Genomic DNA, 26,760 nt, shown 5'->3' on the forward strand with positions numbered 1-26,760 from the left:
AGAGAGTGGTACTGATTAGCAGTGCCTGCTGTCCCAAACAAATATTATCCCCAAACTATTGTTTTTATCCTATATTTTACTTTAAAGAATGGAGGGGAAACATTATGTATCTGTAAATAGCCTTTTAGAAAGGGTACAATTATATAGTTATACAACCCCCTGGAGGGCTCCTTTCTTCTAAAATCTCTTTAAAAAACTGTTCAAGGTTAAGGACATTTTTATCTTAATTTAGTCACTTGCAGTCGATTATCTTGGAATGACATCCTCTCTCTGCAGATGTTCTGTCAGGCTTTAGAAGATTCTAGAAGTGGACAGAGAAGTGTTATGGTACATGTATTTGCAATATGCACGTCTTTGAAATGAAATCCATTTAGGGACCAAAAGGCATTTCATGTCTTTGCTATACATTTTCACATATTTGCCTTTCCAGAATTCCTTTGAGCAAATCTGTTAGATGTAACCCATCCGTTTCTCCCATCTGAATTCTTTATTACTAAACATTCTTCAGTATGCTCTCACTCCCCTCTGTCAAAGGCGTTTCTCTGGGTCCTCACCCTTCTCATCTCATATGTGAATGCGTATCTTAAACTGAAGCAACAGTCTGCTATGACTTCTCCATAACTTGAAGAACCCGTCTTTGTGGGAAAATAAGTAGACTCACTAACTTAAAAGGTAGAATGCGCGCAATGTTTCTGAGAGTTAAAAACTAAGGTAAAAACATAAGCAATGGAAAAAACTTACAGTGGATCCTTTTCAAAGACTATTTTACCGAGAAGGCAACTGAGGTTTAAAGAAAACATGCGTTAGTTAAACACTAAATAATAAACCTTAAACCTCAGTGGAGCAACACATGGACAGTTCATTTCTCACTCACTCAGGAGTGTAGTATGGACTTTGGTGGTCTGAGGGTCAGTTTTCTGCTCAGTTATTCAGGGACCCACCACCTTCATCAAGTGGCTCTACGTTTGTCCTAAAAAGGAAAGGAGAGAGGAAGCTGCAAGCTACAATTATCAACTCGTTATCCTTCAGACATAAACTCTTCAGGTCACCTCTGGTCACATTCTTTGGGATAGAACCATACCCAGATGCAAGCGGAGGTGGAGAATGTTGTTCCTATCTTGGTCCTAGTGATGCCTCTACAGGCTGGAGGAGCTAATTAAAGTGTAGTCAACAGCTCGTTGTTTCTGCCACAATGAGTGATTAGCTTAAGGCTGTGGATTAATTATGTGTGTGTGTCACATACACATATAATACACACAAACATATATATGTGTGTGTATATATCCATTTTTTAGCATGAGTTGACACATGGGGCTTCTGCCGTATCAAAAGAGTACAAACTGCCTCTTGTTGCTTTTTCTTAATTGAAGTTGACTACTACTATCTATTTCCCTTCATTTTGCTACCTCCCCCCCCGCCTTTCAGTATTATATGAAAATTCTGAAAGAAATAATTTCAAAGTTTCCAGTGCTTTTAAAGGTAATAGAATACTCAGACCTTAACAATTTTCCTATGTGAAACTTTTGCCAGACTAAAATAGTTAACTTATGAAAAGTAAATTTAGATTGATACAAAAGAGAAAATAAGCTGATTTTTTTTTTTTACACAAATACCCTGAGCCAGGGTGGAAAATAAATGGAAAACTGGAGGAATTTAGATCCTTTTGTTGTAAATTTAAATATTTTTAATTGTAAAAATAATACAGGCTCATTGCAGAAACTCCAAAATTGAAAGGATTTAAAGAAAAAAGGAAAAATAACTCAAAATCCCATTTCTGATAAATCATCTCTGTAACATTTTTGAGGGTATCTTTTGAAACTTTTTTGTGACGGGGTGCATATAAATACAATGCAAGTGTAAAATACCTTTAATTATTATATCAAACTACAAAACAGTTCTATAACATTTTTATTTCGTAGTATATGTATGATTACTCATCACCTAATAAAAATCTGCAGCAGCATTTTTAATGGTTGAACAGCATTCTATTATTTATTGAACCAGTCCCTACTGCTCAACATTTAGATTATTCCTGTTTTGCTTTGCTAAACAATGAGACAAGCATCCTTGTTCATATGTCTTTGAGCATTTGTTTACTTCCTTAGAATGGACTTCTAGAACTTGAATGGCTGGTTGTCAGTTCTGGTACATACTGACATATTGTCTTCCAGAAAGGTTACCGTGCTTTTTATTTCTACCAAGAATTTAACATCCAATGTGGTTTCTTACACACACTCATCAGTACCAGTATTATCAATATCAATACCAGTATTATCAATATCAATACCAGTATTATCAAGTTTTTTAAAACTTTGTCATTCTAGCTCAGTAAAATATGACACCTGAATTATTTTATTTGTATTTCTTTGATTAATAATAGCAAGGTTGAACATATTTTCATATCTTTATTGGCTGTTAATACTTTTTAGTTTGTGACTTTATGGCATCCATTTTTCATCGATGTATAACAACCTTTTATATATCAATGTGTTTATTTTGTTGTTTGTTGTAAATGCAATTTTTTTCTCTTCATTTATTAATTTTTATTTTGTGTGTGTTGAACTTCTTTAATACTGTCAAGTCTATTCAAAAACCCTTTAATGAACACAACAAATGTGGAAAATCAGTCATTCTCCTGCATTTTGTAATCAGTGTATTTCCTTTTGGGCAGTATGGAAATGTAGGTTCTTATTTCATCTTATGGTTGGAAAGAATCTATTCCCTCGGAAAGGGATTATAGTCTCCATGATGCAGTAATGGGAGATTTTATAGGGTAGGCAGGGTCTACAGAAGAAAAAACCCTAAATCACACTCCATTGGTGGTTGCCTTATTTATAAAAATGGCATTTGAGGTTGTGTGACTGCCATCAGGTAAGCAAAATTAATTTTTAGCATGAAGTACTCCGATCAGCAAGAACAGCCTAGGATAGGCTAGCAGTAAGAAGTGAGGGGTTATGGGATTGGGGCATAGCCTCTGTTTCCTCCAATGCAGCTGGAAATTTAAACTCTGGGGCTCCTGCTTGATCCAATCAGCCCAGCTAGTATGTGTTGCCAGGTAGGGTGAATAGACTCAGAAGTACAAGAGCTCATCCTTGGTCCCCTCTGGAAATGAGCAGAGAATACTGTGTCAAGCAGAGGTGATCAGTCCATGGTCTGGAGACTTGGATCTCCTCACATAGTCCTTAAAGTCAGGGTGAGACAAAATGCCAATACAAATTATATTGATGACAGTATCAATGAGGTGACATTGAGTCCTTTGACCCAACGTGTGTCTGCAGTGTGCCATCCATTAGTAAATGGGCAAAGCCATTTGACAGATCTATCTGATACAGTGAATGAATCTGACACTGACATTTTGAAAAACTGAAACTGTATCCATTTGTCAAGAACAGTGGCCATTTGTTCTGCTTTATTCCCCCTGGTAGAACTAGGTAACATTGCAGGCAGTAAGACGTTCCGGCATTTCACCCTGGAGTAGCCCCCAAACTGAAGAAGCTGTCTTATCAGTAGTTAGCTCCTTGTCACCAAGAATATTAAAGTAGATTTGTATGATTAGCAAATTAAAGAGACTGTAGTGCCTACCACTACTGTATTCACTAAGGCACCCAAGTTATTCTAAAGAAATCCTAATAATACATTAGGACCGTTTTGAATATTTTTATTTGATTAGCCATAATCTTCTAGTTATAACATCCATCACCATTTTGACCACTGAAACTTGGCCTTCTTTTCTTACAGCCTAGCCCTGTGGTCTTGGGCTAATCACTAACCTGCTTAGATACAATTTTCTTCTCTATGAAATAGAAACAATATTATATGCTATGAAGGACTGCAGGAAGATGAGCTGTAATGTTTATCAAGTGCCTGGTAAGTAGCCTGGCCCATAATAAATACTTGGCTAATTGTAGATGTTAGTTTCATTTTTAGTTTTATTTCCAAACATTGCTCTTTACTTTTGGAACTCTAAAATTTGTTTTGAGAGTGGAGGACTTGTTGTTTGGATTCCTCCAACACTCTCTGTATATTCTGTACTTCTATCCCTAGATCATTTATATTAATGGAATAAATGATCTTTGGTCTGGTGATTCCAAGGTGACGAGGAGCTAAGTGGAGGTTCAGTATACACCTGGAAGTATGGATTTTCATGCCCAGTGCAAATGTGGGAAAGGCATTATTCCCACATTATAAAGGGGGTAAAGACCTCCAACTTGAGGAGACTCTGGGTTGAGAGATGAGAGATTTACAGGTACTGTGTTTATCGTACAGGGTACCACAGGGGCTTTTATGTTCTGTAGCAAGAATTTGCACCTTATACCCTTGTAGTTAGAAGTAAAGCATACCACATAACTAATATCTAGTAAGCATTAGAGTTAGAATAAATACCATTTATTTAACGTTTCCTTTGTGTTAAGCATTTTACAGTTATAACATATGGATGGATACTATATTGTAATGGTTAAGAGTGTAGTTTTTTGAGCTGGATAATCCTGGATTGGAGTCTCTTGTTTATTACCTCTCTTTTTTTTCTGTTTTATTGAGGTATAATTGACAAAATTGTAAGATAGTCAAAGAGTATATCATGATGATTTGATATACATATGCGTTGTAAAAGGATCCTTCCCATCACGTTAATTAATACATCTAACAGCTCATGACACCTTTTTCCTTTTTTTCTTTTTTTGGTGAGAACACTTAAGTTCTATTCTCTCAGAAAATGTTAGTTATACAATACAGTAGTATTGACTGTAGTAACTATGTTATACAGTAGATCCTCAGACCTTATTCATCCTGCAGCTGAAAGTTTGTACCCTTTTACCAGTCTTCCCCTCTTTTCCCCACCCACACCCCAGCCCCTGGCAACCAGTTTTCTACTCTGTTTCTATGAGTGTGGCTTTTTTTCTTTTTAGATTCCATATATAAATGATAGAATTCGTATTTATCCTGTCTGGCTTATTTCATCAGCATAATGCACTCCTGTTTCATCTATATTGTCACAAATGAAAGGATCTCCTTCATGTTTTTAAGGCTGAATAATATTCCATTACCTCTTAAATGAGTGACTTTTGGTACATTGTTTACACTTTCTAAGCCTCAGGGTTTCTTTTCTTCTGTAAAAAAAAAAAAAATATATATATATATATATATACACACTAACAGGTTATTTTCTGATATGTGGAATGTTTGTTGAATCAACAAATAATTAGTTGAGATCATAAGTGTGACACTTAGCACTGTATTAACATTTATTGATACTCTCCGTGTTAATTTCTACAATAAATTGTATAATAAGTAACAATAATAATAGGACTAGTAGTAGTTTTAGAAAATGCATAGGATGTGCCAGGCATCATATACTGTACTACCCTCCTTCATGTGTACCACAAGTTACATGTGGATATCATCTTCCACGTTGTTTCCTTTAAAGAAAATTGAAGCTCAGCAAGATTGAGTAGCTTGCTCCAGATGTGAACTCAGGTCTGAATCACTCCACATATAGGTTCTTAATGACTCCATGTCTTTAATTCCACATCTGCATTTGTTTGTTGTTGTTTTTAACTTTCCAAGCATCTGATCTGAAATTCCTTTCTCTGGGGAATTTTCTACTTTGTGGGTCTTGGTGAGAAACAGAGCCTTCCTCTCGTTATACAAGCTGAACATGTCAGATACACTGTTTATTCACATGCTCAGTCTCCCTTACAGATGGAAAACAGTGGGGCGACCTCGGGTTGGCCAACTGCACCCCTCTCTTGGATTTTGAATGACAAATAAATGATGTTAAGAAGCAAGGCCCGCAGTGCTGGGTCAACCTCCTGTTTCCTGTTCCTGCTTGGTAGCAAGGCCAGCTAGGACTTATAACATCACTTCGGCCTGATCCTATAATTGCAATAGCATAGGCTTGGCTTACGGTTGTTTAGTCTGCTTGTAGTTACTGAGACCTCACCATAAACTTCCAAAAGTTTCTTTTTCTGCTCAAATTAGCCGTATCCGGTTCCTGATGATTCCAAATAAGACCTTTCCTGATATACAATGGTGACCTACTTATCCAGGCAGATGTAACATCGTCCTGGCAGGGACAGAGGGCAGGCAAGTTCCTTGAACAGCTGAACAAGAAGAAAAAGACCTAAGAAGGAAGAATTGAAGCCAGTTCTGCTTGTGTTATACTTCTACCAGCAGCTGCCTCTGTTTCACAGAGCACATGCTAAGGACCATGTCCCTTCCCCTGTAACAGACGAGCAAAGTAGACCCAGGCCTTCCAACCCAGAGACCAGCTGAGCTGTACCGTGGACAATCTAGAAGTAGCTTCTTTGTGTGACAAGAATATGCTAAACCAACACTTAAGTGGACAGAGGTGAAAGATGCCAAAATTAGCTACAGAAAAAAAGGCGTAAAGACTTGTATTTTCTGTTATTTGAAGGTGTTAAGACCCCACATAGAATATGAGTCCTTTAAAGGAAAGTTGTGAATGGCCCAGGGAATGTTGAATTTCCATGTGGCAATATGTTCTTGATCGGTCATGATGATGATGATGGTAGCATCAGTAGCATTTATCAGTGTTTCCTGGGTGAGAGGCACTTTATCCTAATGACCTTTTATCCCCATGACGACCCTGTGAAGTAGGAAATACTGTTTCAGCATCTTCAGGGTTTTTCTTTTTTCTTTTTTTTTTATCAGGAATTTACCCTAGATCACAGTTGGGTGGTAGAACGACCAGAACTGGACACTAGCCTTTCCTGAATTCCCAGGGTGTGATCTTAGCAGTTGTATTGCCTGATGCAGAGCCATGTAAATGTTGCCAAAGCAATGAAACATGTACCTATTTCTAACAGATTCTAACTCAGAAGCTCTGGGGTTAAGTGCAGAGCAGTTGAGTGTGATTTTCTTTACAGACAGTAGATAACTTAAGAGAAGTTGTTTAAAAGTATATTTGCATATTGCACTACACTGTCATATCTGTGATTGGTTAGCTATTGAGTCACTAACACAAATCCCAATCCCATCTCTAATCTCATTCATCTCTTGTATGATATTTGACCTAATTGAGGCAGTTTTTTTTTTGTTCTTTCCCACAAACACACATCGAACATCCAAGACATGCTTACCATTTGTGAGCATATTCTCTTAGTTATTTAGGAGTTGAGTAAGAGTGAGAGAGAAGGGCTTCCCTGGTGGCGCAGTGGTTGAGAGTCCGCCTGCCGATGCAGGGGATGCGGGTTCGTGCCCCGGTCCGGGAAGATCCCACATGCCGCGGAGCGGCTGGGCCCGTGAGCCATGGCCGCTGAGCCTGCGCGTCCGGAGCCTGTGCTCCGCAACGGGAGAGGCCACAACAGTGAGAGGCCCGCGTACCGCAATAAAAAAAAAAAGACAAAAAAAAAAAGTGAGAGAGAAAAACACACATAAATATGAAATACGGTCATCATTTTTTTAATATCCTTTATGTTGTTAATCCCTCTTAGCATTTACTGCCATTCACTCATTTGTATTATTTGCGGTATAGCAGTTTATTCACACAGCATTTTTACATATGGCTTATCATTTGTATTCTATTTTAATAACACTAATAATTATAGACTATTGACAAACTCATCAGACCCTACATGTTCATTTCAAAATCTTGAAAATAAGGTGGAAAATGAGGTGTAAAGTGGAAAATCTATGTGTATGTTTTCATTGGTGGAATGAGGAGCTACCTGAATATCACTCCTTTAGCTTTTCCTTCAAATGGTGCACTTTTTCCTCCATGCATAGGAGTCCCTTCCATTAGGTAAACAGTAGTCTTGAGGGCAAACCTCAGAAGTAGAAACAGGAGAACTTTTCAGTTATGGTAAAATCAAACATAGTTTTCTTCAGTAGGGAAAAAAAAATTCTTCATGAGAAGTTCAACCACCGTGAGTTCCGTGGTGAAAAACTTTCCGCTTATAGATGCAACTTCCCCCAGAATTCTGAGAAATGTCGGTAGTAGAGAGGGGTGTTGCATACACCTGTTTCATTTCCCTCTGACTTTTCCTTCTCCTTTCTCTATTGACATTAAAATCTATAGTGAAAGCACATAGTAAGCAGTCTAGGACAATTGATATGACATTTGATCTAAATCTCCAAAGTCTATTTTAGATGGGGATGCTATGAGAGTCACAGGAGGGGAAAAAATCTAGAATTATTCTTATGTGATCAAATGTACTAAAATAACAAAAGCAAATCTTATTTCTAGCTAATAACATAGCATTCCTTATATGATGTCATATTATGGCAGAAAAGAAATATATGCGTCTATTTTCTTCTATATTAAAACTGCTAAGGAGTGGGGACCAATGAACTAAATCAATTGTTTTGGGTTCAAGTTGTAGTTTTTAGTAGCCATCCTTCTTAGCAAGTTTTCAGAAGCAAATGTAGTTTGTTTACTATCACCACTAAATGTGCAATTGTGTAGATTTGTGGAAAAAAGTATTATCAAATATATATACTTTAAGATGATTTGTGTAAATTTATCTATTCATATTATTATTCTCCCCAAGTAAATCAAAATATACTATATACTATGTTTTTCTTCTATAGCTTAAAAGGGGAATGTATGTTTAAACTTATTCAAATATTTATTAGGTGTCTACTAAGTGCCAGGCACTCTACTAGGCAGTAGAGATGTTGTATTAGAGGTGGAAAATGTCCTTGACCTCCAGAACTGATACTCTTGTAAGAGAAATACTGGGTCAAACTAAGTCAACAGTTTCTTTGCTACAGAGCTTTTTACGAGTCTTGTGAATTATGAGTCTCTGATAAGGAGATGTAGTGGACAACAGATCCCAAATTTATTTGAAATCTTTTCCTTCATGGACTGTCTCATAGGATTTATGATCCACTGAACACACCTTGAGAGACACTAGTATTCTGCAGTGGTTAGTTAATTGTTTTCTATTAAACAACTATATACTGAATCCATGATATTATTCTGGATGTTTTGGAGGATACAATGATGTACATGGCTACTGTGATGATAAGGGGGTCCAGTTTAGTGAAGAAGAGAAACCACAGGAGTTATAACTTAATGTAACAAGGAAATACAGACACATATACATATATTTATATGTAAATTACTATTTATATAGTATACAATGTCTTCTGAAGAAGATAGAGTTGTTTGTAACTTGGGATCTCACAGGAGGTTTCACAGAGAAGGTAGACCCTGAGCTGGGCAGAATTTCAGTAAGTTAATTTGGTTCTGACCGTACGATAAAATCAGGTATTTGCACTGGTCAATCTGACCTTGATGGAACAGCATTCCATTTGCAGGGAACAGTGTGATCAAACATGCAGTGGTGGAGATGGCCAGATTGTAATATTCCAGTACCTGGAAAGTGTTGGAACATCTGCTTTCTCCACGGTCTAGAAAAGTGAATCTCAAGTGAAATGCACGTATAATGGAGGCCAGTGCTCTTTGCTTTGTGCACTGCTTTGATTCTACAGCATGCAACAATGTAGTGATCTGTTTCAGATTGTCATTATTCGAGAGGGTTCTTAGTAACAGGAGTGGAAAAGGAAGACCTCTCTTCCTGTGTTTCTGCCCTATGCTCTTAAGCCAGAAAAGGTACCAACGTCACTGACCTGACCTTGTCTCAGGTATCTATCAGGATCTACTAGAATCATTCTAGTGAAAGGTAACTAGACGTCCAAAGGACTCAAAAGATACACTATAACCTTTGTATACTTTACCTGGTGAAAAAAAATGTCACCTGAGTGGTCCCCTTCCCTAGAAATACCAGTATGTTCTTCCAGTGCATGGCAGAACTTTGCAGGTAAAACTGGGATAAAGGTGAAGAACAGTCTTAAAATTCTAGTCCTTGAACAGCACCTAACACACAACAGGTTTTCAATAATCTTAGCAACAGTATTCACAAATAATGACCATCAGCGTAACTGCTCTTTTGTGCCAAAATATATTACCATATTACTTTTTTTCTTGCAGCTTTACAACTTGGGTTCTATTATTGTTTCCATTTTACAGATTAGGAAAGTGAGGCTCAGAGATGCTAAGTCACTTGGGCAAGGTCACAGAGCTTGTAGGAGATAAACCTGCACCCTTACTGTTGGATCCTACAAACCAGACCATAATTTAAGTCCTTCAAAATATACCTCAGAACATTTGAGTAAATTAATGAATAAATCCTCCTAGTCAGACTGACCAGATCATTATATTAGGTTCAGCTATAAGTGGAGGAAAATCATAATCATAGTTGGACAGTTAATACAGTAATTTACTTGATTTGAATTTTCTAAATGACATTTAGCTGCTAATTTCATGATGATAACCATCGAATAAAAACAGGTATATTTTGATGTTTGGAATAAGATCTCATATTGAGTAAAATACATATTGATTCCTAGACCTATATGATGTGAGTAACAGATGACATTGAGATGCCATCTAGAAGTACTCCTGTGCAGTTCATCATGTCAACCCAGCTAATAATTTTAGAATCTTCAGAGTGAATAATATATGCAGCCATAAAGCATATTTCTAATCAATGCAAATAATATTTTTCCTATGCTAAACCCAGAGTGAAGTTATAACACGCATCATAAGATTAATGGGCCATTTTTTCTTCATCACTTTGCTAAATTACTTAGTCTGGAAACCATTCAGAAGGTTGCGAATTGGAGCTGAGCAGTAGTAGTGAGACTGTGCCTCTGATGATGAAACTATTTCCACCCCGACCCCTACTGCTCCCTTCTTGGGAAAGAAGGCAACATTTCTCCTAGAAAAAGTCACAGGTTCATAAGCTGGCTTGTATAATACGTTTGGAGGAATAGTGTGTCTTTTAAGCAGAGCCTATCTCGGCATATAAAATAATTTTTACCTACCATTTAATGAAATTAACACTCACTTTGAGGCTAGGTCTTTTGCCATTTGACTCCTGGATCACGTCTATGGATATATGTTTTTCTTGAGACGAAGTGTGAACCCAATATAGTATCCATCATTCAGTCTATCTAGCTGAGGTACATCATCTGAAGCACAAGCTCCCTGAGGCCAGGCACTTTATCTGCTCTATCAGTGTAGCCCTGATGCCTAGTGTCTAGCTTTTGGAGATTCTTAATAAACATTTGTACTGAATAAGGTATGTATATGGTGAGCAAAAGTTGGCTTCCCATTTTCCAGTCAAGGGTATCCCACTCATGTTCTGTGAACACTGGATAGCAGAATCTTACTATGTTATTTTTCTTTTCCCTTTGCAAGTTTCCTGAAAGGGCATTCCTGTCCTTAGAATGTCCATCTCCTCCCATCTTCCTGGAGAATAACTCTTCTTTCTTAAATACTTAGCCCCATTATTGACTCTTTAAGATTGAATGTATTACCTCCTTACAAACAGGAAAATGCAGTGCTTTTTTTTTTTTTCAACAATTTATCACCAGAAAATTATTCTAACACCTGAAATTCTGGACCTAAAATGCCTGGACTAGTGGTTCTCAAAGTCTGGTACCCAGACCAGCACATCAGCTGCACGTAGGAATTTTTAGAAGTGAAAGTCTTGGGCCCTGGTCCAGACCTACAGACTCGGACACTCTGGGGGTGGGGCCCACTGCCTGTTTCAGCAAGCTCTCTTGGTGATGCTGATGCATACTCAAGTTTGAGAGCCACTGCTTAGACCTAGAACTTAAGGTTTAGGCTTTGGACAGATCTGAGTCCTAAACACTACTGAGACACTGGGGTGACCATGAGCAAGTTACTTCTGGGAACCTCTTAGCATCTGTGTGCCTTGCTTAGCTAATAGTGATTTTAATTAATTAGAATAATGCACATGGTGTACTCAAGAGAGTAACCAAAGCATACTTTATGTTCCATAAATTCTAGCTGTTTACCATTATCATCAATCAGAGCTTACTGACACATCCTGAAGACATTCTTCTAATAAGTGTAATAATGTGGTTTGTAAAATTAACAGCTTAGAAGAGCATGTTACGAATTTCATCAGACAGGGTCTCAGCAGGAAATCAGGGGTACATCAATAAGGATAAATTGAGCCCAATGTAGAGAATCAAGAGATAGTGTAGTGCCCTGGGTTCAGTAAAAGTGTGGCTACCTTTATAGGAGATGAAAGAGAAAGGAAGCCTTGCTGGAGAGAGAGTCCTCCCCAAAGATGCTGTGATGCCCCACGGAGAAGCACTATACGTTAGTTGGGGGATGCAATTTGGCAAGAATTAATACCCTAACTTCACTCCCCTCCTTCATTCCCTACAGTCTTCTATTGGTACTCTTCATTGGTGAACCAAACAGAAGCCAGAGCAAGGACACTTACTAAGATAGGCCATGCAAGCCATCCATATAGAGTTGGGTGGAGAAAGGATGTGGAAGGGCAAAGAGGACATATTTCCCGCAGGTGGTGAGTGAGCTGTAAAATCACTCGCCCTTCTAACATCATTGCCATTGCAGGAGCACGGAGGAGCAAGTGGTTAGTTCTGACTTGGCAGATCCAGGCGACTGCAGGACACAACTGGTATATGAGTTGGGCTTTAAAGGTAGGTTTGAATTTTAATGGAGAGCATGGAGTAAGAAATGGTGAAGAACCAAGGGAAAGGGAGATTCATTGCAAATGGAGAAAAGAAAAGTGGCATAAAGACAAGAAAAGTCAAGACTTATGGAAGAGATAGCAAATACTCTGCGTGTGACTGGAGCAGAGAATGGGTAGACGAAGGCTGGAAGTTAAGATGAAGTCATCCTTGAATAACATTAAAGTTTCCTCCTTTAACCTCAATTTCCACCTTCTACTCCCTTCATTAACATTGGAAAATTAAAAGTGAATTTGACTGGGCTGGTGACAATGGCAGTATGAAGCAAAGAGAGGAGAATAAGAGTAAAAAATTTAGTAGTACCTTGGTGAAGCTGGGTAAATGATGGGTGGTGGTGTCACGTCAAAGCATGGGCAAGTGATTGTGACAAATATAGGCTTATTTCTTGACTATATGACTTCAGTTAAGGTACTTAAGCCCTCTAGGCTGCAGTCTCCCAACCTGTAAATTGGGGATAAAACCTCGCTTCCTCCAAGGTTTCTGTGAGGATCTAATGAGCAATGGAAGTAAGAGTTGAGTCCAGTAATCAGTTTTTAATACATATAAACTAATGTGAGGATAAGGGTAAGAATACTTGCTATCATTTATTGAATACTTACTATGTGTCCAATATTGTGCTAGTCTATTTACATATCTTTTCTCACTTAGCTTTCTTTTCTCTTATCTGCCTTTCTATAGGCAAGAGATAACTGATGGCTCAGTTATGAGGAAACGCAGTTGTGAGGAAAATGTCAGAGGGAAAATGTACCAGAAAGTTAATTCCTAATGGATCTGTCAGCCTTAAACAGAGCATGTCTGTGCTAAACTGTGTAAAATATCTGTGCTAAAACTACTCAATTGGACAAGTTTTGATAAAGTATTAACTTAATGAATAGGCATAAACAGCTTGGAGCTTTTTGGAGGGTATGTGGTAATATTAGTATTGGTGTGATGACTTTTGAAAGTTCTATGGCGTATAGAAGTCAAAAAGAAGACCCGGAAAGGGGCAAAACTCTCTCTGAAAGTTATTGGGGAAGTCTGGCTAGTAAGACTCCAAAAGGGAGAATCAGTAAGAGGCCAGGTTATTCATAGGCCTTCTAAGAATGTGTCCATGAGAAATATTTACAATGATTGGATGCCGGAATAAAGGAGAACACTGGCTCCATAAATGGTAACTTATTTTACACAAACAGGCTAATGATAAAAATAATGAAAATCTGATGGATTTTTGAGAGTTTCATTGACCAAACTGAGACAAAAGTGCATAACAGCTAGATGCTCATAGTTTTAATCAGTTCAGTTTGGAGTCAAGCAAAGATAGCACCTGAAATGGTAAGGGACGTTTATGCAAGGTCACAAAGATTTTTGGTGGTGCATTTGGGATATAAACCCATTTCCATAAGAATTCCTTCAGAGGTCAAATGTTTGCTTGTCAAAAGTAGCATGAACTTACTTCCAGGAAAAGTTCTTAAGAAAAAATAATTTGAGTAATGAAGAACACTGATGTAACAGTTAATTTAAGAACCCAGAAATAGAGGTAAAGAGTAAAGCAATTATGGGTTAAGAGTCTGCATAAATTCCCCTGGAAGGGGGATATGGTCAGAGATGGCAGTTTGAAAACAGTGAGTCACCAAAAGTAAAAGTTTAAATTACAAGCTGTTTTGGGGGTCTTCAAGAGAGATTTTATAGATTGAACAACAACAGCAGCAAGGATAAGGTATAACGCTGTCATGTAGACTGCAGCCTGAAAAGAAAGCATTGCAGAAAAGCCGCATCATCCTGAATTTATATTTCCGTGCATTTGAACAGATTGGAGAGCAGTAAAGTTGCTTTAAGAGCGAGTGATTTAAGTCAGCCAGCTTGTGAATAATACGAGATATTTTTGCATTTACATTAACTTATGTCCATAAATAACGAACTTTAACAATGAACAAAATCCGTAATCCTGATAATGCTAAGAAAACTGGAAAGATACCTTTACCTTGAAAAGACAGGATAAAGAAGACAGCATAGAAATTTAGGGAGATTGCAGTTTTGGAAAAATTATATTAACATTGATTAGCTGCTACAGCTTTGAAATGTGATGATTTAAAGAAAGAAGTAGACTGTTGATTTCTAAAAGGTAATGTGTTGGCTGAAAGAGAAGAGAATCTTGTTGAGACCTAAAGTGTTCTTTTAAGGATATATTTCAATGTCATTTCAAAAAATAAACACATTTCCCATAACAAAACAGTGAGGTTAATGGAATAATGCAGGTGAAAGCTTTTTGGCCCGAAGGAGTTCCATCCTTTGGAACAAAGTTTTATTGTTGAACACACCATGACCCAGGCCTGTGAGTGCCAGCACAGTGGCTGTTTTTACAAGATCTGGTACAATATTCACAGTAGTTCTGGCCTTAGCACTAGGCAAGGATCATTCTTTTTGTATCTTCCTGATTGCTTCCTGTACAGAAATGGGATAATCCCTCCTCTTCTAAACTGGAAAGTAGTTTCTTCCCTCAATAAAACTAGTTTCTTCTCCAGGTTGAGCTTTTCCAACTCTTAGAGGTCTAAAATGAATGATATGAAACATACTATATTTGCATCTATTTTTATTTAAGAGTTATCTAAGGAGATTTATCTAATTAAATAGGAATTTCCTAAGAGATGCCAAAATAAACAACCAACAAGTTTTCTTTAAAGATCATATATATTATATAACAAGATCCACCTAAGAGTTAAAATATAAGTAGGTATATAATTTAACTATTTGAAGATAATTTTTCTTCTTACCACTGAAGCAATAAGCAGGTAGTAGTACAATTTGGGGAAAACAATATTTCTGGCTTTTGTTTGTTTTATTTTAATTTGTGATATTCATGAGATCTTTTGTGAAGCCTTTGGGTATATAGTAAAATTCATGGGTTTTTAACTTTGTATTGACTCGTATTTTTGTAGGTTTAAAATTTTTCTTCTGGCTTTAATTTATACTATCTCCATTTACTTTTTCATTTAGAAATAATGTATTTTTCTCAGGATTGCAATCTCAGTGCAGTCCTCTACTTTTCTATTTGTTGGACGTTCTCTTAGACGTCTACATTTTTGTCTAGTTCGTACATTTCTAGATTTTTATACAATTGATAAGAAGTCTTTAATCTTATGAATTCTTTATATTTTCTCTTTGGAGACAAGATTTATAGGGATTTCCTTGGGCTTAAACTAGAAAGAAAAACGAATTTGCATATGAAATGTTGAAGGCTTTGTTACAAAGTGGGTTAACATTATATGTATGTTTGAAATAAACTACTTCAGCCAGAGCACCTAGCTGTTAACCTCCAGATTAATATCTATCATAAAATATGTGCATGCTTCCAACACATGGCATTGCCTCCTATTACTGCATGTCCAGGAGAAATTGTTTTGTCTTGTAGCAAAAGGCATTAGCTCTTTGCACTTTTTTTTTTTTTTTTTTTTTACTGACAGCTATCCAAAAATCAAGCTGAACCCTTGTATGTGAGGACAGAAAAGGACAATTTTTAGACAGGTCTAATATCCAGTTGTACCTTTCAGTCACTTAGAGAGAAGGCTTAGACCCCTGAAGCCCAAAGTCACAGGTTTTTTAGGATTATGGTGGTATATACCTCCAGTTTATAGGAAAAAAATGCGTTGTAGAAAATCCAAGTTAAATTAGGACTAATATCCAAGTTAAATCTAGAACTAAAGTTTTACTGCCCCAAATACATGTAAACTCTAGGTTACTGCTCTGTTGTCCATTTCATCAGTTGCAGAATATTCAAGTTAGTCTTTCAATGCTAACAAGAACATAAAAATGCATTATGTCTAAAAGCAGAACATGATTGCCAAGCCAGATCTGCTCATTACCTGAGAGTTTGGGGGGCCACCCAAGCGGCATCTACTTGTTTGCTACTGACCTTCAGTTAGACTTGCTCAAGAATTGTTACAATGTAATAACATACACCCTTATGTACTCTTGAGTTTATTGAAAACACACAGCAAATGTGCACACACACACACATACACACCAGCACACCAGCACGCACCTACTCTAGAGCCTAGAATTTTAAGAGTCAGAACTTTTTATTTGCTTCTGGATTAAGATGGACCCTGTATTTCCTCAGCATGCTAATTAGAAACTCTACAAACAATTCAAAACCAGCTTCTTAAAATTCTGTTTTACAAAAATTGATGTTAAATATTGTCCTTAGAGAGTTCTACTCTGACTTTTCAAATTGTTTTTTTCTCCCTTCATGGGATAAACAGTTAGGGTTTCTTTTTGTTTGTTTTTTATCTCTCATTGTAAAAAATTCTATCTTAAAAGCTGATTTATTATTTCTTCCTTAGCATGGACGACATGGGAACAAAGATGATATTTCATCAGTCTTGTTTTTATTTAAGTTGAAAGGTTATATATTTCTACTATCTACTGCAATACTGCTAAATATTTTTATAGTGCTTGTAAATCTTATGACATTATTTTTTTAGTTTGTATTTAAGGCATTTACTCAAAAGGGACCATATGCCTCAGTTCATGTCACTCTATCATCAGTGTGTATGGTCACTCTATTTTCTAATACTTTTAAGATTGGTTTTGGCCCCGACGTTCCTCTGCCAGATTTATTTCCTTTATTTTCCCCTATATAGCACCATTTGGGCCATTTAATATGTAATTTCCCAACTCACCTTTCATAGTTATTTTAAACATATGTATATATTTGAAATACCGAATTGTTTTGTATTTTCTCATTTTTGCAAAAGTAGTATCGACTAAGAATCACATCCTATTCTTTTATTTTTTCTACACAAAATTATTGTTTTAAAATTTGTCTGTGTTGCTCCATAGAAATTATTGCTTCTGGCCACTGTCTAATATTCCACCATATGTTGATACCATGTTTTGCTTATCCATTACCCTGGTGATACATACTTAGGCTATTTTCAACACTTTATGTCCACCATAAAGCATTAATACACTCTTTCCACATGTCCCCTTGAGTAACAGTGCAGAGTAACAGTGCAGCCGTGGAATAGCTGAGGTAGAAGTCATATATATGCCTTATTTCACAGATTCCTCCCCCGAATAGCTGTACCATTTTCCCCTCACCAGCAATACTTGGAATTTCTCTCGCCATATCCTTTGTCACCACATGCTGTTAATCTGCATTTTTAAAAATTAATTAATTTATTCATTTTTGGCTGCATTGGGTCTTCGTTGCTACACTCAGGCTCTCTCTAGTTGCAGCGAGCGGGGTCTACTCTTCGTTGCGGTGCTCAGGCTTCTCATTGCAGTGGCTTCTCTTGTTGCGGAGCACAGGCTCTAGGCGCGCGGGCTCAGTAGTTGTGGCTCCCAGGCTCTAGAGCGCAGGCTCAGTAGTTGTGGTGCACCAGCTTAGTTGCTCTGTGGTATGTGGGATCTTCCTGGACCAGGGATTGAACCCATGTTCCCTCCATTGGCAGGCGGATTCTCAACCACTGCACCACCAGGGAAGTCCCCCAGATACATTTTAGAATCACTTTTTTATGCTGTCCCTCAAAAAAAAAGAGCTTGGCCTTTTATTACAGTTGCATTTAATTTTATAGATTAATATAAGGACATTTATATTATTATAGTAAGTCATCTCATCCATACCTGTGATATATATTTCTTTTACTCATGTGTCCTCTAATAAAGTTTTCATTATGAAGATTTTCTGCATAATTTATTAGGTGAAACCCCATACTCTCTATAGGTTTTGTTACTGTGGTAAATTCATCTTGTATTGTATCTAGATATTGATGCTATGGAGGAACACAATTGATTTTGGTGTATTAATTTTTTTCCAGCCCCTATGTTGAGCTCTTTTCTTAGATTTAATAGCTTATTGATTTTCCTGTGTTTCCAATGAAATACATAATCAAAACAATCTATAAATATGACATTTTTATCTGTATTCTTCTAAACCTTCTCTCTCTTTCTATTTCTCTCAATACACAGCTCCAAAAAGGTCGGTTCCAATAGACCAGTAATGTTAGAAATCTTTATCTCAATTCTCTCCTTAAAGGAAATGCTAATTTTTTAAAAAAATTACTAGTATAATAATTTTTGTTAGTGTATACATGTGCCATGTATTTTTGGTATATAGCCTTTATCAAGGAAAGATAGTTATTATTTGGATCTAGTTTTATAAAATTTACCCTACCCAATAGATTTTGAACCTCATGGGATGTTTTTTATCTCTTCTATCTAAAAAGAATGATGATATGATTTTCTCCTTTTATTTAACTAATATAGTGAATCACATGATTTGACTGGCTGATACTGAACCAACCTTGCATTCTCAAGGATAAACCCACTTGACCAAATCGTATTATAGTATAGATTAGCTTTTGCTGTATTACAAACCACCTCAAAGCTTAGTGGCTTAGGGAGATCAGCTTGGTGCTTTGTGACCACCTAGAGGGGTGGGATAGGGAGGGTGGGAGGGAGGGAGACACAAGAGGGAAGAGATATGGGAACATATGTATATGTATAACTGATTCACTTTATTATAAAGCAGAAACTAACAAACCATTGTAAAGAAATTATACTCCCATAAAGATATAAAAAACAAAACAACAACAAAAAACTTAGTGGCTTAAAATAGCAATTACTTGGCAATTTGGGACTGGATTCATCTGGGTAGTGTTTTACTTTTGGTTTTATCTGGGCTCTTTCATGCAGTTTTAGTCAACTGATGGATCAGCTGAGTGAGAGCTGGTCTGGGATAGCCTCACTCACAGGTTCGGTGGTTGGCTTGGACAGTGGGAGCACCTGGTCCACTTGTCTTCAGAACCTAGTGGGCTAGTCCTCGGCAACTGAGCCATCAAGCTCTTTTGCTATTGTCTCATCATGTGGGTTGAGTATGCCAAAGCCCAGTCCTGCTGAAGTGGTGACTCAGGAATGAGGGTGTCAAAGGGGATTGTACCATAATTTTTGAAACATCCTATCACAATGTTTTTAATATACCTTAAAACTCTGTGGAATAATAGTGTATTTAGGTTTTTGACTTATATTTTTAATAAGGAAAATTTGATTGTAATGTTTTTTTATATTGCCCCTGTTTGGTATAATATTCTTCTTGCACCTCTAGCCCCATTATTCTAGCTTGGGGTACTTAAAATGTATTGAAGGGGATAGAAATGAGTATTGCATCTTAAATAAAATAGTCTTGGACAAGTGGTTCCCACTTATCACTGAGGTTGTTCAACAGGCTGCACTCTCACAGTGGACTATTGAACCCTTATGCACACCAAGCATTACATCTCACTTATACCTTACTAGCATTCTTGTGCTGGTTCCTTGATTTTAATTTAAAAAGTAATAAGTACTTGAAAAAATACAAAGTAAGAAGCAAAAAGCCTCCATCACCCTAGTCTCTTTCCCTCACAGGGGAAGCAACTATCAAGTTAAGATGTCAATTAAAAAATATTTACAAGATGGGGCTTCCCTGGTGGCGCAGTGGTTGGGAGTCCGCCTGCCGATGCACGGGACGCGGGTTCGTGCCCCGGTCCGGGAGGATCCCACGTGCTGCGGAGCAGCTGGGCGCGTGGGCCATGGCTGCTAAGCCTGCGCGTCCAGAGCCGAGGCCAGGGCAGTGAGAGGCCCGCGTACCGCAAAAAAAAAAAAACAAAACAAAAAAACAAAAAATATTTACAAGATGAAAATGATTCTTCAAAGTCCTTGGGGGCATTTAATCATTGAAGGGTATGCTGAAGAAGGTAAGTAACAGTTTGACCTCCAATCCAGAGACAATTGGCAATAAGTGTAAACAGTGTTCTAACAACATGGCCTAATAGAACTATAGAACTAAAGAAAAAGCTAGGATTAGGATTATTGGGCCCAAATTCACATTGTTCCTAATGAAGAACCTTAAAATCATGAAATATTGACTGATCTCTAATTCTAAGTCATTCCAGAATGCTATTTTCTATGTTGAGGAGTGGAGTTTGAGAGAGAAATAAGAAGGAATAAAGTCCAATTTGGTTTTAAAGAATCATGGAGAAATGAAGATTATTTCTTTCATAATTTCCCTGTAGATAGAACTCTTCTATGACTGACTGTTTCACTAAAGCAGGGAAATACAGGGTGTTATCCAGAAAATCATATCAGTTTACTTCAAGTCAGTCCTCTTCTGGGCAAACACATCTTTAACTTCATTTGTATTATATAGTATTTTAAATTATGAATTGTTTTGTCTTCTCAGGTCAGTTTCTTTTAGCCACGTGGGTTTGTTCTCTGTTTATTCCTTCCTCCTTCCCTCTCTTCCTTCTTCTCTCCTGTACTCCCTTTTTTATTAGTGAATTGGAAAGACGATTTCCTTATATACGCTAAACTGTGCAATAGCAAACCCCCAAAATATAACTAACGTTTTATGAAGAAGACAATAACGAAAAAAATTATAGTGGAAAAATCTTAGGAAACTGGAAGGAATTTGGGGGTCTTTCTGTCTCGAAGTAGATTTGGAATGTGCATTTCAGGTTCTCTTTTTTAATGCAGGGTTGCTAGTTGAGCCTTTATTTTGTTTCCAGAAAAACAATCAGCTTACATATTTTTTTTAACAAGGTTTTCTTCACCTTTGGAAATTAGTAATGATTAAAAAGAATATTATATAGTTAAGTGATGTCTAACATTTTTCCTCATGGATTCACCGTACTTCAGGTTATAGCCCTGATCTGTTTAATCCTCCAAGAATCCTGAGAGGGAGCAAAGGGGCAGATGTTCTTTCCTTATTTCACAGATGAGAAAACTGAGGTTCAAAGATTCAAAGTGAGGTTAAGTGCTTCTGCCAAGGTCATTCTCTGAGGTGGAGCCGGAGCCAGGAATAGCACCTCATCCTCTTGTTTTCTCTCATGTGATTCTCCATCCGCTGACCCACTCTGACTATAAAAACACACTGTACCAGGCCTCACACAATCCCTGAAACGTCCTTTTAGTAGGACACGATGGTAGTGACAAGATTGAACAGATATAAAGAATGCTGTAAAAAAGGACCTGTCTTTTTTGTTGACTCCATCCCATAAACTTCCACAGCCACACTGCATGAGAAACATGAGACATCCATTAAGATCGTATTCCCATGAGTTCCCAAATCTAGCTAGAACTAGATTTTGCAGAAATTGAAGACACATCTTGTGGCCTGACTGCTGAAAATGAGTGTCTCAGGAGTCAGAGAGGCATTGCTGCTCAACGAAGTCAAGAATGCCCTTTGCCAATTGTTTCTCCTCCATTTCTGAGGGAATTTAAATTCATAATCGGCACCATATATTATACTTCAATACTATTCACCATCCATCTTGTATGTATTTGCAGGAAAGAATGTTGCCCAAGTCATTATATCCCGCCATGATTCACAGTCGTATGACCTTAGGTGGCAGCTCAGCAGGAGCTTACCAGTGCCTTAAATCATCCCTGTTGTGGACATACAAGAGCGTGACCTCTGACTTCCCAAGCTGTCTCTTCATGAAATGAAAATGGAACTGCGAGTTTAGGGGAAAGTTTTGAAAGTGTCTGGCTCTTGTAGTCATCTAATGAGGTCCTCATTTCTAGCTGCGAAGCATGCCCTTTAATTGGTGGTCACTCGAAAATCAATGATAATATAACTGTCCAAGTCTTTGGAGCTATTTTTCTCTCTGCTTTCTATCCTGCAAGTGCACGATAAAAGAAACCACCCATTCAGCCATTATCTTGTGTCACTTACTATTCAGAGATCAGTCTTCCTTTATGTGCTCTTTCAGGAAACACCTGGGTTGTATTTTTCACTAGCATTTCAGGCAGAGAGTAGAGTCCTTGGCACAGGTTAAGTCCTCAAAAATGTTAGATGGGTGGATGGGTGGGCAGTGGATTGCAGCACATGAGCAACTACAGTAGCATTGTGATACATGACAAGGAAATGACCTCAGTTGGGGAAATAAATGCCTAGCACATATGCCACCACTTTCCCCTTCCATCTTCATTACAGTCCTTACTAATCTATTATGACATTTTTTCCCATTGGGTCTAGACGTGACCTCAGGATCCTTGTAGAATATAAACAGTCCTGTGCAATGTAAACCTTGTATAATGTAAACAGTGCTTTACTGTTTGATTTGAGTTGGGACACGAGAAGAATCCTATTTTCCGTCCATAACATAGACGTTGGGAATAATAGCTAATGCTTATGTAAACATATAGATTCATAGGATAGAAAAAATAATTTTTAAGAAATGACCTAGTACAGACTTGGGGAAAATATATGTTACCTTGATTATAGAAATTTGGTTCAGCCACTCAGCTTCAACCTTCAAAAATCATGTCACTTTTAATTTTAAACCAACATATGAATCCAAGGTATAGCAAAATAAACCATAAACCTTGCAGAACAGGGCCCTTCTAGATACGATCTCGTTAGGACCTGATCCTCCATGGTTGTATCTACACAGAGGGGTAATGCCAGGTCCCCTACTGGGAAGTTGAATTGGAGGAAGAGATAGACATAGAGGTACTATGGAAAATTCTAGACTGACATGGTCATCAGGAAGTCCTATGAAAAATAATTTCTGGTGAGTATAGAGTAAATCAGCAATGAGAAATGGAGAGGATTGGAATTAAGTAGACTCATCACTAGTCCGTGGTTATTACCAGTGTACCAGTTTAGCAATGAATTACTCAAGGTAATTGATGCTAGGTAGTCTAACAAACACTCCTGAAAGCCAAGTGTCTTAACTTAATAAATGTTTATTTCTCTTGTCAGAGACCAGTGTGAATTAGGTGGTTCATTCTTAGCAGATTATTTTCAAGTAGTGAATCAGGAACCCATGCCCCCTCCACCTTGAGGTGTTGTCTTAAATGCATGACTACCTAAACTACAGCAGAAGGGAACATGGGCAATCATGCATAATATCTCCTGGCCAGGCCTGAAAGTGGTAGACCCATACCCTTTCAACAAGAATGCAAAAACTTGACCTCTGCCTGGCTCCAAGGGAGGTTAGGAAAGGTCATTGTTCTGTGTGTCCAGGAAGAGGAGAATGAAATGCATCTCACTATCTCATCCATAGCTGAAGGCACGTAATCTGTGGCAGAGAGCAATGTTTGCAGATGGTGATACATGAAGATTGAGGAAGATTGATTTCTCAATCATTGAGGAGTACTGTTCCATCTAACTGAGTTCTGAATGGTAATAAAGTCATCCACTGAAAACTTACCAATCTAGTTTGTGTGCAAGATATTATGAATTATAGTCTTACCGTTAATTTAGCAGACCCACAAATATTTACATCTACCAAGCACCGTGCTGGCAACTGCAGCTTACCAGTACTTCTTTCCTGGGCCCTGGATAATTTCCAGTAGTTGGTATCAGGATCTAAGCTATCCACTTGATGTGGACACTAGTCCCCTTGTAGCCGTCTCACAGGAGCCTTTAACCATTCGTGGCCAAAAACAAAGGAAATGGGCAAGAGTTACTGCTCTGCTTATCAGAAAGTGTCTCCTAAAGTCTTGTCTCCTAAATCATTTTTCTGGCCCCTTTATAGTAATTCTTTCTTTCTTCACATTTCTTGGCCTACTGAACGCTATAATCAAATCCTCCCTCAATTTTCTTTTTTCTGAAGTATATAAAACTACATTTTCTTCAGCCTTTTTTTAAAAAAAATGATAATTATCTTGTTTATTTGTATTTGGAAAATCTAATGAGATCACATATTTAAAAATCACATACTATCAAAAGATAAATAGTAGTAGTAATTCCTTCTGGAATATTTTTGCCCCTCATCCAACCAACGTTAGGTCCCTTACCCCCTTTCTTAGCAACTTTTATTAATTTCTTATGTGTCTATCAGAAGTTTTTTGTGGCAAAGGTACATGTGTATGTTTCAGAGGTTACTGTTGTCATGAATTCACAGAAGCCAGAGCCTGGAAAGCATTAAGTGGTCCTGAGCACCCCATTTCCAATGAGAGAGCGTAGCAGTGCTCAAACGGCTGGGTGTCCTATAATTCAACTCAATTCTGGCACTATCTACCTGTAGATAGCATCAGATCTCACATGTTAAGGGCTCAGTCCAGCAGGAATGCACACACACACTTCAGGTGCCAGTCACCAAGTATATGTTGTCACCTGTGCTTCTGACCCTTGTACCACAGGTCAGAGGTTCCAACGACCCCCTTCTTAGCTTCAATTAATTTGCCCAAGTGACTCATAGAACTCACAGAAATATTCTATTAACTAGATTAACCGGTGTATTATAAAATGATAAAACTCAGCAACAGCCAGATAGAAAACATGTATAGGACGAGGTATGGAGAGAAAGCATGGAGCCCACTCTCCCCAAATCTCCATGTGCTCACCAACTGGGAAGCTCCCTGAACCCTGTCCTTGGGGGTTTATGGAGGCTTCAGTACACAGGCGTGACTGAATAACTCATTGGCCATGGGGGATTGAGCTCAATCTTGAGTGGCTCTTCCCTGCCCTGAGGGCAAGGGGGTGGGACTGAAAGTTCCAACGTCTAATCACAAGGTTGGCTCCACAGGCTGCCTGCTCCCATCCTTAGGTGCTTTCCAAAGATCACCTTGTTAACATAACAAAAGACATCATTATCATCTCATCACTTAGGAAATCCCAAGGGTTTTAAAAACTCTGGCAGAAACTGGGACAGAGACCAAACATATAATTCTTATTACTGCTAAAGCACAGTTATCTAGGTAAATGTTTGTATCACCCCAAACAGGCAGTAGTCACCAGGGAAAATAAGTTAATTGCCAGTCTTTTCTATTAATTTTTAAAAATCAGATTTAAGAAGAGAATTTTTTGAATGGCCAGTGAAAATGTCTCTTACTTTAGCTCTTGCCCTTTTCTACTTATTATTTATTTTTTCAATTTTTAGTTTAGTTTTGAAAAGTGTCTTTAAGTTACTTTAAGGTTAGAACCGAACCTTCCAGGGTTAAAAAAATATTGCGTCTCTTGAAAGAGATTATTTTAGACTTAGTGAAATGGATTTGATGCTAGAGAACATGTGACATCATACATTTGACCTTTTTGAAATGATTTACATTATATCAGCTACATTTTAAGTCCAGCAACTGTAACCAAAAAAAAGAAGAAAAAAACCCTACTAATTAAGGCAACTTTGCAGATTGATGGCATTAGATTATCAATTAAGATCTCAGTTTTAAACCAGATTTTTCCTCTAAATAGTGATCCAAAGAACACTAGTTTTACGGTCATTCTAATTAGTCAGACAGCCTTCTGATTGTTTAGTGCCTTCACTTGAAGTTTGTTAAATATTTTGAATCCCACCTATGCTCCCATGGGACATTAGTGAATGTGAAGTCAACAAAAAAGAAAAAAAGTAAGAGAAAGGATTTTGTAGTAAAATAAACTTGAGAAATCCTGGGTTCAGGAAATTTAAACATGTTTCGTGACTGGAGGACTTTTGAGATGTGGAATGAGCTATAATGTGCTCTGTGATTTTCACTGTTAAGTAGAGTTTGGTCTGAAGTGTTTTTAAACTTTATTTGGCTCTACAACCCTTTGTCAGTGGAACATTTTAAAGGACTCTTTGTTTCTAGCAACTTTGGAAAATGCTGTTCTGGTCTCAGTTAAGCCCTTGAAATCTTAGCATTTGGAAGGAGATCCACACACAAGCTCATCCAATTTCTGGTACAGAAATCTACCATGTATCCATGCTATAGGCTCACTCAGCTGTGGATGAGTATTTTGATAACAAAATGCTCACTACCCATAAATCAGCTGATTCTATAGTCGGAATGCTGGTCTGTTAGGAGGTTTTAACTTTTTAAGTGCCTTTTACTCTTAGAAAATTTTAAGTTTTAAAATTTTGTCTATTGGACCTAGATCTGATCTCTGGATTAAGATAAGTCCTACTCAAGTAAAACAATCCTTATTTTTCAAGGATGATTTGTACATGAAAAAAAAAATCCATATACTTCAAATCATCTGTAAATAGTGACTGAAGAGTAATTGAAAATACATTTGAAAATAATTTTCATTTGAAATTTATGTCAAAATATGTTATTATATAAACGAATCCAGTATATTTTCTCTTATAGCCAGTAAAATTTAGGTTAAATTTTAATTAAGCACAAGTGCTACAATTAAAAAAAAGAATTACATTCTGTTTCGAGTGATTATTTCAGCAAAACTGGTTTATGGGACAGTAAACTGTCCTTCACTGCATGTTCAATGTTAGCAGCTCAAACAGGCTAATTCTGGTAAAA

At 37.4% G+C, this 26,760-nt stretch overlaps 1 protein-coding gene and 1 pseudogene across 50 annotated transcripts in view; both read left to right on the forward strand.

Moving 5' to 3' along the window:
* Window positions 1-26,760, forward strand: part of LOC117309453 (metabotropic glutamate receptor 7-like) — a 141,911-nt gene that overhangs the window by 20,236 nt on the left and 94,915 nt on the right. For 12 of the 50 annotated variants that reach the window (XM_073801821.1, XM_073801820.1, XM_073801834.1 and 9 more), the window contains 2 exons: window positions 3,739-3,867; window positions 12,422-12,507. The exons of 15 other annotated variants lie outside the window; for them this stretch is intronic. The gene's annotated coding sequence lies outside the window, so the exon portion shown is untranslated. Of the gene's footprint in view, window positions 1-3,738; window positions 3,868-12,421; window positions 12,508-16,877; window positions 16,939-26,760 lie in introns of all 50 variants that reach the window. 23 more of the 50 variants (XM_073801822.1, XM_073801824.1, XM_073801793.1 and 20 more) reach the window with 6 other exon arrangements.
* LOC117312336 (ferritin light chain pseudogene) overlaps window positions 1-26,760 on the forward strand; it is a 117,465-nt pseudogene that overhangs the window by 9,823 nt on the left and 80,882 nt on the right.

This window comes from Tursiops truncatus, chromosome 1, assembly GCF_011762595.2.
Source record: "Tursiops truncatus isolate mTurTru1 chromosome 1, mTurTru1.mat.Y, whole genome shotgun sequence".
Classification (NCBI taxonomy): Eukaryota; Metazoa; Chordata; class Mammalia; order Artiodactyla; family Delphinidae; genus Tursiops; species Tursiops truncatus.